The sequence below is a fragment of the Plecotus auritus genome, assembly GCF_963455305.1.
Source record: "Plecotus auritus genome assembly, chromosome: 2".
Taxonomy (NCBI): domain Eukaryota; kingdom Metazoa; phylum Chordata; class Mammalia; order Chiroptera; family Vespertilionidae; genus Plecotus; species Plecotus auritus.
In genome coordinates, this window is record NC_137771.1 from 189,358,854 (window position 1) to 189,372,576 (window position 13,723).

Genomic DNA, 13,723 nt, shown 5'->3' on the forward strand with positions numbered 1-13,723 from the left:
ATCAACTTCAAACCAGTATCATAAGAAACTAGAAGCCCAGCGCGTGAAATTGTGTGGCCCCACCCACCCGTGCCGATCTTTGGTCCTTCTGGCGTTAAGGCTTTTTATATATATAGATATTAAAGAATCTTCTTTAAGAAGAAGGGGGAAAAAAGGTAAAAAATGTCAGTAATAAAATGGCAATAAATGCATATCTATCATCAATTACTTTAAATGTAAATGGATAAAATACTCCAATCAAAAGACATACAGTGATTGAATCAATAACAAAACAATATCCTTACATATCCTGTCTACAAGAGACTCACTTCAGATTGAAAGACACACATAGACTGAAAGTAAAGGGATGGAAAAAGTGTTTCATGAAAATGGAACCAAAACAAACAAACAAAAGGCTGGGGTAGCAATACTTATACCACATAAAATATACTTTGAAACAAAGCTCTAGCAAGAGACAAAGAAGGACCTAGCAATTCTATTGCTGGGTACTTATCCAAAAAAAGCCCAAAACACTAAATCGAAAAGACATATATCCATAGGTTTATTGCAGCAATATTTACAATGGCCAAGATATGGAAGCAGTCTGGCTGTTCATCAACAGATGAATGGATAAAGAAGTGGTACATATATACGCAATGGAATATGACTCAGCCATAAAAAAGAATGAAATCTTTCCATCTACAACAACACAGACAGACCTGGAGGGTTTTGTGCTAAGTGAAATAGTCAGACAGAGAAAGACAAATGTCAGATGGTTTCACTTACATGTGGAATCTAAAAAACAAAACAAACCATAGTTACAGAGTATATTTTGACAGTTTCAAGATGGCAGGGGGGGTGGGGGGTGGATGGAAAAGGTGAAGGGATTTAAAAGTACAAATGGGTAGTTATAGAATAGTCATGGGGAAGTAAAGAACAGAATAGGAAATATAGTCAGTAATATTTTAATAACTATATATGGTGTCAGGTGGGTACTAAATTTATTGGGGCGATCACTTCATAAATTATATAAAAGTCTAATCACTGGGTTGTACACCTAAAACTAATATACAATTGTACACCAGCTGTTTTTTTTTCCATTGATGAGAGTGAGAGAGAGAGAGAGAGAGAGAGAGAAAGATGAGAGAGAAACATTGATCAGTTGCCTCCTACATGTGCCCTGCCTGGAAATCAAACCCACCATCTCCTGGTGTATGGGGCAATGCTTCAACCAACTGAGCCACACTGACAAAAGCTACGCCAGCTGTAATTTGAAAACTAAAAAAAAAAAAAAAAAAATTAATTAGAAAAGATATCTTTCTGTCTGAGAACTCATTAAATACTTACAAATGAATGACTGAATAAATGGAGTGACTAGTGGTGACCTTTCCTGAGAGTTCTGCATTCATTCATTCATTTATTAAACAAACACTGTTAGATCCCTACTATGTATAGGTTCTGCACTGACACTGTGGGTATTGTGATAAGACATGAGTCCCCGAGGAGTGAGATTTTTGGCATAAAATAGTCATGCAATGGTAAACCTCTAGATTACACAAAATAGTATGTTTTAAACACTGTCATTATGGACATAATTATACAAGAAGAAAGCTATCTAGAATGTAACTTGAATACATCACACACTTGACCAGAATTGAATTTGCTATTATTAACAATGTCACTTGACTTTCTTGGAATTTATATGGGCTTTCGGAAACATGATTAAAATATCCTGGCCCACTTAGAGAAGGGGGCTAAGGAAGGCTGAGCTCAGCTCATTTTTTTTTTTTTTTCTTAAATATTCCTTTGAGCAAGCATGGGCGTTTAAAATCATTCCCTTAGCCCTACCCGGATTGGCTCAGTGGATAGAGCATTGGCCCCTAGACTGAAGGGTCCTGGGTTTGATTTCCGGTCAAGGGCACATACCTCAGTTGCAGTCTCAATCTCCAGCCCTGGTCTGGGTGCGTGGGGGAGGCAACCAATCAATGTGTCTCTCTCACATTGATGTTTCTCTCTGTCTTTCCTCTTCCCTTCCACTCCCTCTAAAAGTCAATGGAAAAAATATCCTCGGATGAAGATTAACAACAACAACAGCAACAACAATTATTCCCTTATTCTTAGAGGTTTGTACTAAAGAACAAGTTTGTTGTTACTGATACTGAGAATGGTGTTTCTACCACCAAATAAAAATGTTTAGCATAATAGTTGTTTACCATATCGCCCTACCCTCCCCCCTTTAATCTTCTAAGTGGAGTCTGAAGACCAGGCTAAGTGGCTTGGTATCAGATCAAAGCAATAGTTTCCATCAGGAAATTATTACTGTTATTCAAACATTCTCTCTCAGCTTTCACTGCTGAAGGGAAGTGACATACCGTTGACAGCTATTAGAGCTCTTCTTCATGCTTTATTGGAAACGCATTTGAAAAATTACCATATCATTAAACTCAAATCTCAAAAAAAAAAAGTTTCAAAAACCTCTGAGAGAACTTCTAAGACAGACATAAGATAATACTATTGCTATATATGCACTCTGCCTTCTAACATTCAGACACTGGTTAAAGGAGAAAGGGGCTTGGGGAAGGAAATGTTCCCTGGGGGAATGCAGTGTCCCTGAAGAGAGGCTAGCCCAGCCGTGGGCTGGATCTGGCTGTTCTATCCAGTTCTCTTGCTCTCCCCTCCACTCCTTTACTTTGAATTTATATTAGTTCACACAAACACTCCATCCATGCTTTTGTTCCGGCCCTCCGGTCCAGTTTAAGAACCCATTGTGACCCTCGAGTCAAAAAGTTTGCCCACCCCTGGGCTAGCCCCTTATCTTAGCTCCCTTCTCTTCTCCAAGTGGGGGCAGCCCAGTAGAATCACTTGGAAAGTTCTTGGTCTCTATAAGCAAAGGAGACTTACTTCCCAGCTGGTTGCCAGCCGGGTCCTGGATTTGCTGATTTGTCCAAGAAGGTGCTCTCAGAGCCTGGGAAGTGTCTGGGAAAGACTGCATAGAATTTCATGGTGGTTTTCCAGGCACAGAAGGTCAAGGACAGTCTCCTCAAGTTGTTGGCTTTTGATACAGAAGGAAGGACAGAGGAGCCAGTTTTTGGAACAGCACTGACAGAGAAGGCAAAGAACCTACTCTCAGAGAAGCAAAAGAACTAGGTGGAGTAAAAAATACAGTAAAATAGTAAAAGATGAACCTGGAAGGGTAGTTTGGAGCCAGATTATGTAAGGCCTTGCATGTCAGGGCAAGGCAGGTGTACTCACTTCAGTGAAAAATTGGAAACCATTGTAGGTTTTTAAGCCAAAAGGGATCTCATAAGTGCTGTGGTTTAGGAAAATCCATTTAACAGAAATGCATGGACTGGTTCAGGGCAGGGAAAGGTAAGAGGTAACATGCATGTGTGATGCTAAAGAAGATTTAAAATTAAGCACATTATGAGATACCACTACATAGCTATTTGAATGGCAGACATTAGAAAATATCCTATATAATAATCCTATATAATAAAAGGGTAATATGCAAATTGACTCTAATGGCAGAACAACTAGAACGACTGCTGGACCAGTCACTATGAGGTGCATTGACCACCTCTTGGTCTCTTTCCCTGGCCCGCAGGCTCCAATCGTCCGATGGCAAATGGGGAACTGGGGTGAGTGGCGGTGGGGGGCAGGGCCAGGGAGCAGGTAGAATGGCTGACTTCTCGGTCCCTCTCCCCGCCAGCTGTCAGGCTCTGATCGCCTGATGGCAAATGGGGTACCGTGGGTGGGTGGTGGCGGGGGGCAGGGCGGGCTGCAGGCAGCCAGGGAAGATGGCCCTGATCACAGGCCAGGACTAAAAACCATACCTGCGCATGAATTTCGTGTGCCGGGCCTCTAGTATACTGATAATATCAAGTGCCGGTGAGGACTCAGAGCAACTGAAACTCCCATATGTTGCTGCCGGTTTGGCTAAGTGGTTAGAATCACCCTGCACACTGAAGGATCTGCAGGAGGCAACCCATAGATGTGTCTCTCTCACATCTCTCTCTCTCTCTCTCTCTCCCTCTTTCTCCTCTCTCCTCTCTTTCCTCTCTCTTGCCCTCTCTCTTCTCTCATCCCTCCCTCCCTTCCACTCTCTCTGTAAAAAATAAAATAAAATAAAAATGTACCAGCTACTCTGGAAAATGATTTGGCAGTTTCTCATAAGGTTAAACATACACAGACCATATAACCCAAAAAATCCTAGTCATAGTTATCTACCCTCGAGAAAGGAAAATATATGTTAACATAAAAACCTATGCATGAGTGTTTATAGAAACTCTATTCATAATTGTCTCCAAATGGAAAACATCCCAAAAGTTTTTGAGTGGGTGAGTGGATAAACAAAGTGTGGTACCTCTGTATCATAGAGCACTACTCAGCAATAAGAAGGAACAAGGCATTATGCTGAGTGAAATTTTCCCGTCTCAAAAGACTTCATGCAGTATGATTCCATTTATATAATATTCTCTTTTTTTCCCAAATATAGTTTTATTGATTTCAGAGAGGAAGGGAGAGGGAGAGAGAGATAGAAGCATCAATGATGAGAGAGAATCATTGACCGGCTACCTCCTGCACACCCCACACTGGGGATTAAGCCCACAACCCAGGCATATGCCCTGACTGGGAATGGAACTGTGACCTCCTAGTTCATAGCCACACCAGCCAGGCCATGCTCTTCTAGAACCTTGCTATTCCTCTATTAAGAGGTCAGCGTCCCTATCATTTGAATGTGTGACTGCCTAGACCTAGACCGAGAGAGTATGGCGGAAGCTACAATATGGGCTTCCTGAGGCTAAACCAAGAAAACACAATGCACTTCCTCCTTGTTCTCTTAGAACACTTGCTTTGGAACCCAGCCACTGTAGTAGGAGACATTCCAAGACACCATGGAGAGGCCTATGTGAAGGGGCATGGAGGTCTCTGTCCACAGCCCTGGCTGATCTTCCCACAGAAATCCAGTACCACTCGCCAGCCATCTCAGCGAGCCATCTTGAAATAAGCGTCAAACTAGCCGACACTGCCTGGAGCAGAAAAGTGTGTGTCTGCCAAGCCCTGCTGAAGCTGGCTATTATGAGCGAAGGAAATGAATAAGGAAATGGATGCTGTTGTTCTAATCTACTATTAGATTTGGGGTGGTGTGTCACACAGCAATGGATAACTCATGTAGTGCTTTTACTCACTTATCAACATTAAAATCAGAGTGCCTTCCTGGTGTGTGGTGTTCGAAAGAATTCCTGGGACGGGATGAGTCTTAGAGGGAAAGATACGTGATGGATTAGTGAAGTTACACATTGGGCATAGTACTGACTGGTGGGATTAGTGATATTTGCCAATCCTGTTAGAACCCAGAGCTTTCCTTTTAACGGTTGAATAAGACAGAATTCAGGGGAGTTGTGCTCAAGATCATGCAAATATTTAGAACCAAAGCTAATGCTCTAAATCAGATCTTCTGACATGCAGTTTAGTATTCTTTTCACTTTGCTTGTCCTTTCCCAATAACAGATTCCAGAGACCTGAATCACCGGACTTAGAAGAGCAAGTATATACCTGGGTCTTTCTACTCCTCACCCCACCCCCAATGCCTGTGACATACATCATTAGTTAAATACAGCACTCTCCTAAGGTCACTGATGTGTAGACCATGGGCCCAAATTACAATTAGAGACCCTGAATAGGAAAATGCAAGAAAGATGCTATCACTGATTTGCTATCAGAAGTGTCAGAAGCACACAGCAAAGGTGGACAGCTCAAAATATAAGCTGTAAAATGATTTAATATCAAAATTCATTGTGCCTGAGCAAGACGGGAGGCTTTAGACATGGCTGCTCAGGATCAAGTTGTCTGAAAAAAACTCATAAACTTATTTCTTACAAGAATCTACTTAGGAATCCATTACCATATCCTTAGGGAACTCTGCCGTAGATCCTATTAGACAAGTTCCATTTAATATTTTAAAGTTATTTTTTTTTGTAGTGGAAGAAAACCTTTACTTTAGTTCTAATGTTGCATGTATATAATCTGGCCTCATCCCAAATACAATAGAATTGGAATGCATACAATATATACAATAGGACAGTGCTGGAAAATTGTACACGTTGATGGTTCTGTTCTTTATAATGCACTTGATATTGTCTGAGAGCAAAGTAGGCTAAAAAATTAGACGATTTCTGGAATATGATTTAAAAGCAGAGTTTACTGACTTATGGCATCGTGGACTTTAGGGTAACTCATCTAATATAGGACCAAGAGCATAACTTCTCTGAACTCATCATAGGAGAGCAAAACACTCTGCAGTAGCAACTGTAACTAAATAATGATTGTTCTCCTCTTTCTAGGATTCTGAGTAGGGTATGGGGGTTAGGTATTGGAGGTTCTTTGAGTAAAATAAGTAGCCACATGGATTCATTCATTCATTCATTCATTTGTTCATTCACTGAGTAGCTAATATGTGCAAAGTATTCTGTTAAAAACTACTGGGAATACTAAGATGTAACAGGCAGGGAATTTGTCTTCACGGGTTCTCTAGCAGGAATGCCACCATCCTCTCTTAACAGAGTAAGATTTGAGCCCTGGCCAGTATGGCTCAGTTGGTTGGAGCATCACCCCATAAGCCAAAAGATGCAGATTTGATTCCCTGTCAGGGCACATACCCAGGTTATGGGTTCCATTCCCAGTGGGAGGCAACTAATCCATGTTTCTCTCTCACATTGATGTTTCCCTCACAGCGATTTTCTCTCCCTCTCCTCTTCCTCTCTCTAAAAAAATCAATTTAAAAAAAATAAAGTAGGATTTGAGAACATGGGCCTAAGGACTTAGAAATCTAAATATCGTCCAATGGCACCCAAACACGAGACCCTTGGGTTTCACCGTTAGAAGCAGGATATATCACCACAATTGTCTACACAAATTAGCAGTCTTCGAAAATATTAATAGCATGTCCTTCTTTCTCTCTCCCTTTTTTTCCCTAAATTGATTACATTATCATTTGAAAAATAACTAATTGCTGGATCACTTAGATGCATTACTGTGCTCTTAGGAAATTATTCGTGGTAATGAAATTCTTTTCATTAGCTCCACTTTCAGATTTGTAGTACAGGCTTGTCCTTTAACAAGTAAGTGTTCTTTTCAGAAAAATATTCAGCAGATGTGGCAAAACAGAAATGGAATATTCTTGGAAGTGGTCTCGTTTGGATAATAATTAAACTTTCCTTTTTTGTACTTGGACTTTATTCTTCTAGTAATTTTTCTGTCCATATAAAATTTTCAAGAAGGTTAAATTCATCATTTTGTGTAATTTATTCTCAAATCTTCAAAGATCAGTAAAATCTTTTCAGGTTTCTGGGCTTAGAAGCTATTGTTTTGTATGCCCCCTAATCTTTTCTGGAATAAAATACCTCAGTACTTCCCACTGGATTTTCCTAAATACCAGCAACTTGTTTTTCACCTGATAATCTTAACCTAATCACTTCCCAAAACCCTATAAAGCCTGTTAAGTGTCAGTGCCCAAGAACAAGACAGAATGAATCGTGGTGGACTTTGGAGTCAGTCCAACTTGGGTTCCACATAAAGCTCTGCCACTCCCTGTGAGACTCCAGATAAATTACTTAATCTAACTGAGCCTCAGTTTCCATATCTGTAAAGTGGGGATACGACACACATTGTAAGACCATTATGAGAATTAAGTATGATTTGAAAAAGCAGAGAGCCTGGAACTTAATAGGCTCTCCTTAAATAACAATTTTCCTTTACTTCTGAAAAGGATAATAAGGCTCAGGATTTAATCATTAAAACATTTAAAAAGTTACAGTTGCAAACCACACAGGTCCTAATCAACTTTCCTGACACTTTGATATGTGGAGGATTTGGCATTTCTCCCCTTTCTTCTTAATGGGAAGTAGCACCCCACCTTAGTGAAAATGAAAATTTGAGCTAAAACCACCTCTAATGTCATCATCCTTTGCCCCACGAATCTTTCCACTTTTGTCATGGTCTGGCTTTTATACGAAACGGTCACATGTTTCTCACAGTGGCTATCAGGGTGTGCTTATCATGGCATCGCTGCTTTTAAGGTACTAAGAGATTTTTTCCAGATGATAATGGGAAGCTGCTGAAGAAGGAATGGCAGGCTGCGGAGGTGAGGCTCATGATACTGTTGAAATCTTTCTCAGGCACAGAAACTCCACAGAGAACTCCTCTGCAGTTTTCCTTACCCAGGGCTATTTCTTTAAATTGTTTGACGTCAGAGAAGGAATGCTATAGCAACAGTCTGTCAAACTGAAATTAACTCAGAAGAAAGATGGGGGGTGGAGAAAGGAAAACTGCTCCCGGGCGGGTACTGACTTCAGAGCAACTAAATTGGGTAGTTGCATTCACTTTATGACATTTTAAACATCAAACACCCAGAGGAATGAAAGAAAAAAGTCGCTTGCGATGCCTATGATCTTTAACTCATGCAGAGAAGAGCGACTTGACATACAGGGTTATCTGGAAGGCCTTCATTAGCGACAGTCGTAAGGATACCTTCCAAGTATTGATCATTTATTTAGAGGCAGGCTCTGGGTAAACGTTATCTCATTTCACATTTTAGCACCTTTCTGGGGCAGGTATCATCCTCCCTATTTTCCAACGACGAAAACAAGGCCCTCAGACGGTACAGTCGCACCACTAGCGATGGTAGCGCTGGGATCGCAGTGCAATTTTCTGTAACTCTGTGCTTCAGTTTACTTCTTACTTTAGAATTTTATAATGTTCAATCTAAACGGGACCTTGGGGTCTTCTAAGTCGGCCCCGCTATCCTGCCCACGAGCGCACTGAGGCTTCTGCGGTGCCAGGAAGGAAACCGGCCACACCACTTGGGCGCTCCTCAGAAGTATGCGCCGGCGTCCAGGCGCCACGCCGACAAGAAAACGAAACTGCCCGGGAATTAATGTTTTTCTTCTTCTGGCAGGAAACGAGACAGAAAATAGGAAGCAGAAGCTGCCCGCTCCCTGCGCCCCCCGCCCAGGCCGCGCGCGCGCTCCAGGGTCTGCACGCGCCCGCAGCGCGTCCCCGCCGGCTCCGCGCGCCTCGTGCCTCGTGCCTCGCGCCTCACGCCTGCGGCCACGTCCACGCCCCGGCCCGGCGCGTCGCGGAGTTGGCAGCGAGGAGGCGCGGGCCTGGGTGTGGCCGACGGATCTCGGCGGCGCTGGTCTCGGCGGTGCTCTGCGCTCTGCTGGCCAGCTGGGCGCGCGTGGGGCTGCTGAGAACCCCACGGACGCAGGCGGCGCCCGGTCGACGCGGGCCCGAGCTCCTCCAGGTAGGCGGCGATCGCGCGAGTGCGGCTCGTCGGTGCGCCCCGCAGGGGGCTCCCGGGCTTCCCGCAGGGGGCGTGGGGCGCCGCGGGGCCGCTCCGACTGAACCCGGCCCGTTGGCGGCGCTGGGCCGGCTGGGTGCCTCCTGACTCGGGGACCAGGGACTCCGGGCGGCAGACCCCGCGGGAGAGGGACGGGGCGGGCGCGTCTCAGTCACTCTCTGCTCCCGCGCGGAGACCGGCCGCTGGGCCTCCGCCTTGGGCACTTCCTGGGAAGCGGGAGGACGGTCCGTATCCCTGGCCTCGGGACCCCTGGGTTCCTCTCCGCGCCCCGAGCCCGCCTGGGGCAGAGCGAGAGCTCGTGTTTGCCTTGAAAATAGCGGTTATTGGGAAATGCCCAGAAGGGTTATTGGGTGGAGAGCGCTGGGAAAGCTCATAAAAGTTCTCTGCTGAGTGCTAAAAATGAGCCCAGCGGTTTCGTGTTAAATTTACTTTGGAGATGATATGATGCCCAGCATTTTGGAGGCGGGGTGGGGGAAATTAATGGATTTCGAACACTTGTAAGTTCAGTACATGGTAAAATGTTTTCCTTTACTCTCCACATCCTTTTTCTTTGCAAAACGCAAATGATAGCCGTGTGTTTTGATATTTATTGCTCTTCGCTAAGGGAAGATGGACTTTCCAAAAGCTTAAAAACAGACTTTCATTTGTTTATAGAAGCAGTGCGTTGTTATTTTGCATCCTCTCTCTTCCCCTTTTTCCACTCCTTCAATTTCTCTTTTAGTGAAGGCTTTGGATGCATCTGTCTGCCATTGGCAAAACAGCTCCGCTTGTGGATTGGCACCCTGCTGGGAAGTTCTCTTAAGGCATTTAATTGTTGATTAGATCACTGTGCTATCAGCCCATTTTAGCGTTGTAAACTGAGATGGGGAGCTTTAAGTACATCTTGTAGAGTAGTGATAGAGCACACACTGCTTATTTAAGATGAAAGAGAAGTCGTTCCTACTCAGGAGGAAAACAAAGGTCTGTGTACACAAGATGGCATGCGCGGAGTGTCTGCCATTGCATATTTTAAGACTCTTGAAGTATGGGGCTTTCTGGTTATTACCGACCCTCGGCTCTGTGGAGGTAAGAGCCTTCCAAAGCTGTAGAGAATTGTTAGAAGAGTTTATTTGAGCCAAACTGACTACATTTGGGGATGCAAGACGTCAAATGCTCCTGGAGAAGTACAGTTTTTTGGTTTGTTTGTGTTTTTTTTTACACATTTGGAATTAAGGAGGGAACATAAGGAACATTGTATGAACCCATAGGAAAAGGCAAGGCAAGGAAGTCACTGGTCGATTGGATTACAGCAGCAATTTAAAAAAACCCTTTTCATCTCATGGCACACATAATTACTAAAATTCTGTAGCACACCAAAAATACATATTTTTGGCCAATCTGACCTAAAATATAACTTTGATTCATTCATTCACAATGGACAGCTATTGTTGTGTTGGCTGTTGTCCTTCTTAATTTGACAATCTAAGAGGAAGAGGTCAGCTATTGCACGTTTTAAAAATGCTTGCGGCACACCAGTGGGCCTCCCTCAGTACACCAGTTAAAAATCGCTGGATTGCAGGATACTTAACAAGGTTATATGCTCTCTCCAGGGGGTCTCAAAAAGGGACATTTCAAAGGTGTGTTAACCTAGAAGCACAGAAAACAATGGACGGGGTTACTTAAGATAAAGATAACCTTTTACTAGGGCAGTTACAGGCCTGAGGTGTAACTACCCACTGTAACCTGCCCAGATAGGGATTTCTGATCAGATCACTCCATGAGGTTACTTTTGGATAGGTTTATTACTGAGCCCCCGCCCCCCCTTTTTTTGGTCCACTGCTCTGAAGGTTTATCATATATTTCAGTATTTGGTTAAAGTTCACTTTAAGATTTCCCTTGTTGCAGTTTGGTTTGTAGACAAATTTGAAACTGAAATAGAAACTTTTATAAAATGTTTTCTTTTTTTTTTTTTAAATGTATTTTATTGATTTTTTACAGAGAGGAAGGGAGAGGGATAGAGAGTTAGAAACATCGATGAGAGAGAAACATCGATCAGCTGCCTCCTGCACACCCCCTACTGGGGATGTGCCCGCAACCCAGGTACATGCCCTTGACCGGAATCGAACCTGGGACCCTTCAGTCCGCAGGCTGACGCTCTATCCACTGAGCCAAACCGGTTTCGGCATGTTTTCTTTTTTTAAGTGTGGTTTTTTTGTGTGTTTTTTTAAAAATATATTTTTATTGATTTCAGAGAGGAAGGAAGAGGGAGTGAGAGAGCGAGAGATTAGAAACATCAATGATGAGAGAGAATCACTGATCAGCTGCCTCCACTATGCCCCTACTGGGGATTGAGTCTGCAACCCGGGCATGTGCCCTTGATGGGAATCGAACCCAGGACCCTTCAGTCCACAGGCCGATGCTCTATCCACTAAGCCAAACCAGCTAGGGCCAAAATGTTGTTTTCTGAGCATGGTTAATTCTCTTGTGTGTCCACATTTATAAAATTAAAAAATTGTTTAGTATGGCTTATGATATATTTAGGTTTATCTCTTTGTGAGCCATAGGCATTATTTAGGTTATTCTGAGTCATTTCTCAGAATAACTTAATAGAATTGCTTCTTTCAGTATTTCTCCAGCTTTATTGAGATAAAATTGACATATAACATTGTTAAGATGTACAGTGTGATGATTTGATATACATATATTGCAAAATGATTACCACAATAAGGTTAGTTAAACACACCCATTACCTCACATAATTACTTTTGTGGGGACAGGGTGTATGAGGGCATTTAAGATTTCTCTTAGCAACTTTCAAGTGTGCAATGGGATAGTTATCCATAGTCACCATGCTGTACATAAGATTCCAGGACTTACTCACTTATAACTGGAAGTTTGTACCATTTGATCGACATCTCTCCAGAATGGTTTCTTTTAAATCATTGGCACTTTAGTATGTCAGCACATATTTTTACACTTTAAAAATAGAGTCTGGGACATTTTGAAGATTGAGAATTGCAAGTAAGTGTTGTACATTTTTCTGCCCTTACCAAATACTGCCTGAGATGGTGTGATTTCTCTGATTTCTTTCAGGCATGTTGTTGAGGTACACTGTGTGATTAGTTTCTTTACCTTGCTGACTAGTTTAATCTGCATTTATTATAGGGACATCTGTTTATTAAACATCTGTTCTGGGTCAGGGGCAGTGTTATATATTATTCTATTTATATCTCACATTAACTTGGCAAAGGAGGCATTATCCAGTTCTACAGTTAAGGAAACCACCTCTGAGATGTGCCAGTGATCATGTAGTCCAGTAACTCAGCTGGGATTCAAGGTCAAACCTCTCCGTCTCTAAAGTCCATGTTCTCGTGCCACGTTGACTTAGAGCCAGGGCACGAGGAATGATCCTCAATTACTAGCATACATTATTAGCATATTTGTAACTTTCCCAAAATACGTTAGAGTTGTGGTCTGTTTTTCCAGTATGATCGTTATTGTTCGTTTGTGTTATTACACAGAGCCTCACATGAGCCATTCTCTTCACACCTGTCTATTCCTGATCAAATGTCTAGCTCAGAGTTCAAAACCTATCTCTTGCTATGGCAGAATTTCTTCTATTGACATTAATAGGTAGTGACAGCTTAGTTGTCCTTCTAAAATAATAACCCCATTTTAATGTGGGTTCTCTAAAGCCATAGATATTAACTAATTTGGAAGGTTACAAACAGGATGGCAACCTATTTTGAAATATGGTAACCTTTTGATATCCCTCAAATTAAACTAGAAGATTATGTGTGTGTGTGTGTGTGTATATATATATATATATATATATATATATATATATATATTATTTTCAATCCTCAGCCAAGAATAAGTTTTTCTTGATTTGTAGAGAGACAGGAAGGTAGAGAGGGAGAGAGATTGGTTGCCTCCTGTATGTGCCCTGACAGGGAATTGAACCCACAACCTAGGCATGTGCCTTGATGGGGAATTGAACCTGCCACCTTTTTGGTGTACCAGACAATGCTCCAACCAACTGAATCACTCAGCCAGGTCTAAACCAGAAGACATTTTGATAGATATTTCCCCCTGTAATTATCCTATCCCTCCTACAGCTTCAATTTCAGTTTCTGTGGAACATTTAATTATTATACAAACATTCTGTTATGTGTGCCATCCTATATAATAAAACCCTGATATGCAAATTGACTGAACAGTGGAATGACTGGTTCCTATGATGCGCACTGACCACCAGGGGGCAGATGCTCAATGCAGAAGCTGCTCCCTGGTGGTCAGTGCGCTCCCACAGGGGGAGCACAACTCAGTCAGAAACCTGGCTCAAGGCTGGCGAACTCAGCAGCCGTGGCGGGAGCTTCTCTTGCCTCTGAGGCAGCACTAGGG

The 13,723-nt window shown here is 42.6% G+C and overlaps 1 protein-coding gene across 1 annotated transcript in view; it reads left to right on the top strand.

Moving 5' to 3' along the window:
* The first annotated feature begins 8,942 nt into the window (after window positions 1-8,942).
* Window positions 8,943-13,723, top strand: part of GNB4 (G protein subunit beta 4) — a 43,751-nt gene continuing 38,970 nt past the window's right edge. Inside the window, exon 1 of the mRNA XM_080657769.1 lies at window positions 8,943-9,283. The gene's annotated coding sequence lies outside the window, so the exon portion shown is untranslated. The remainder of the gene's footprint in view (window positions 9,284-13,723) is intronic.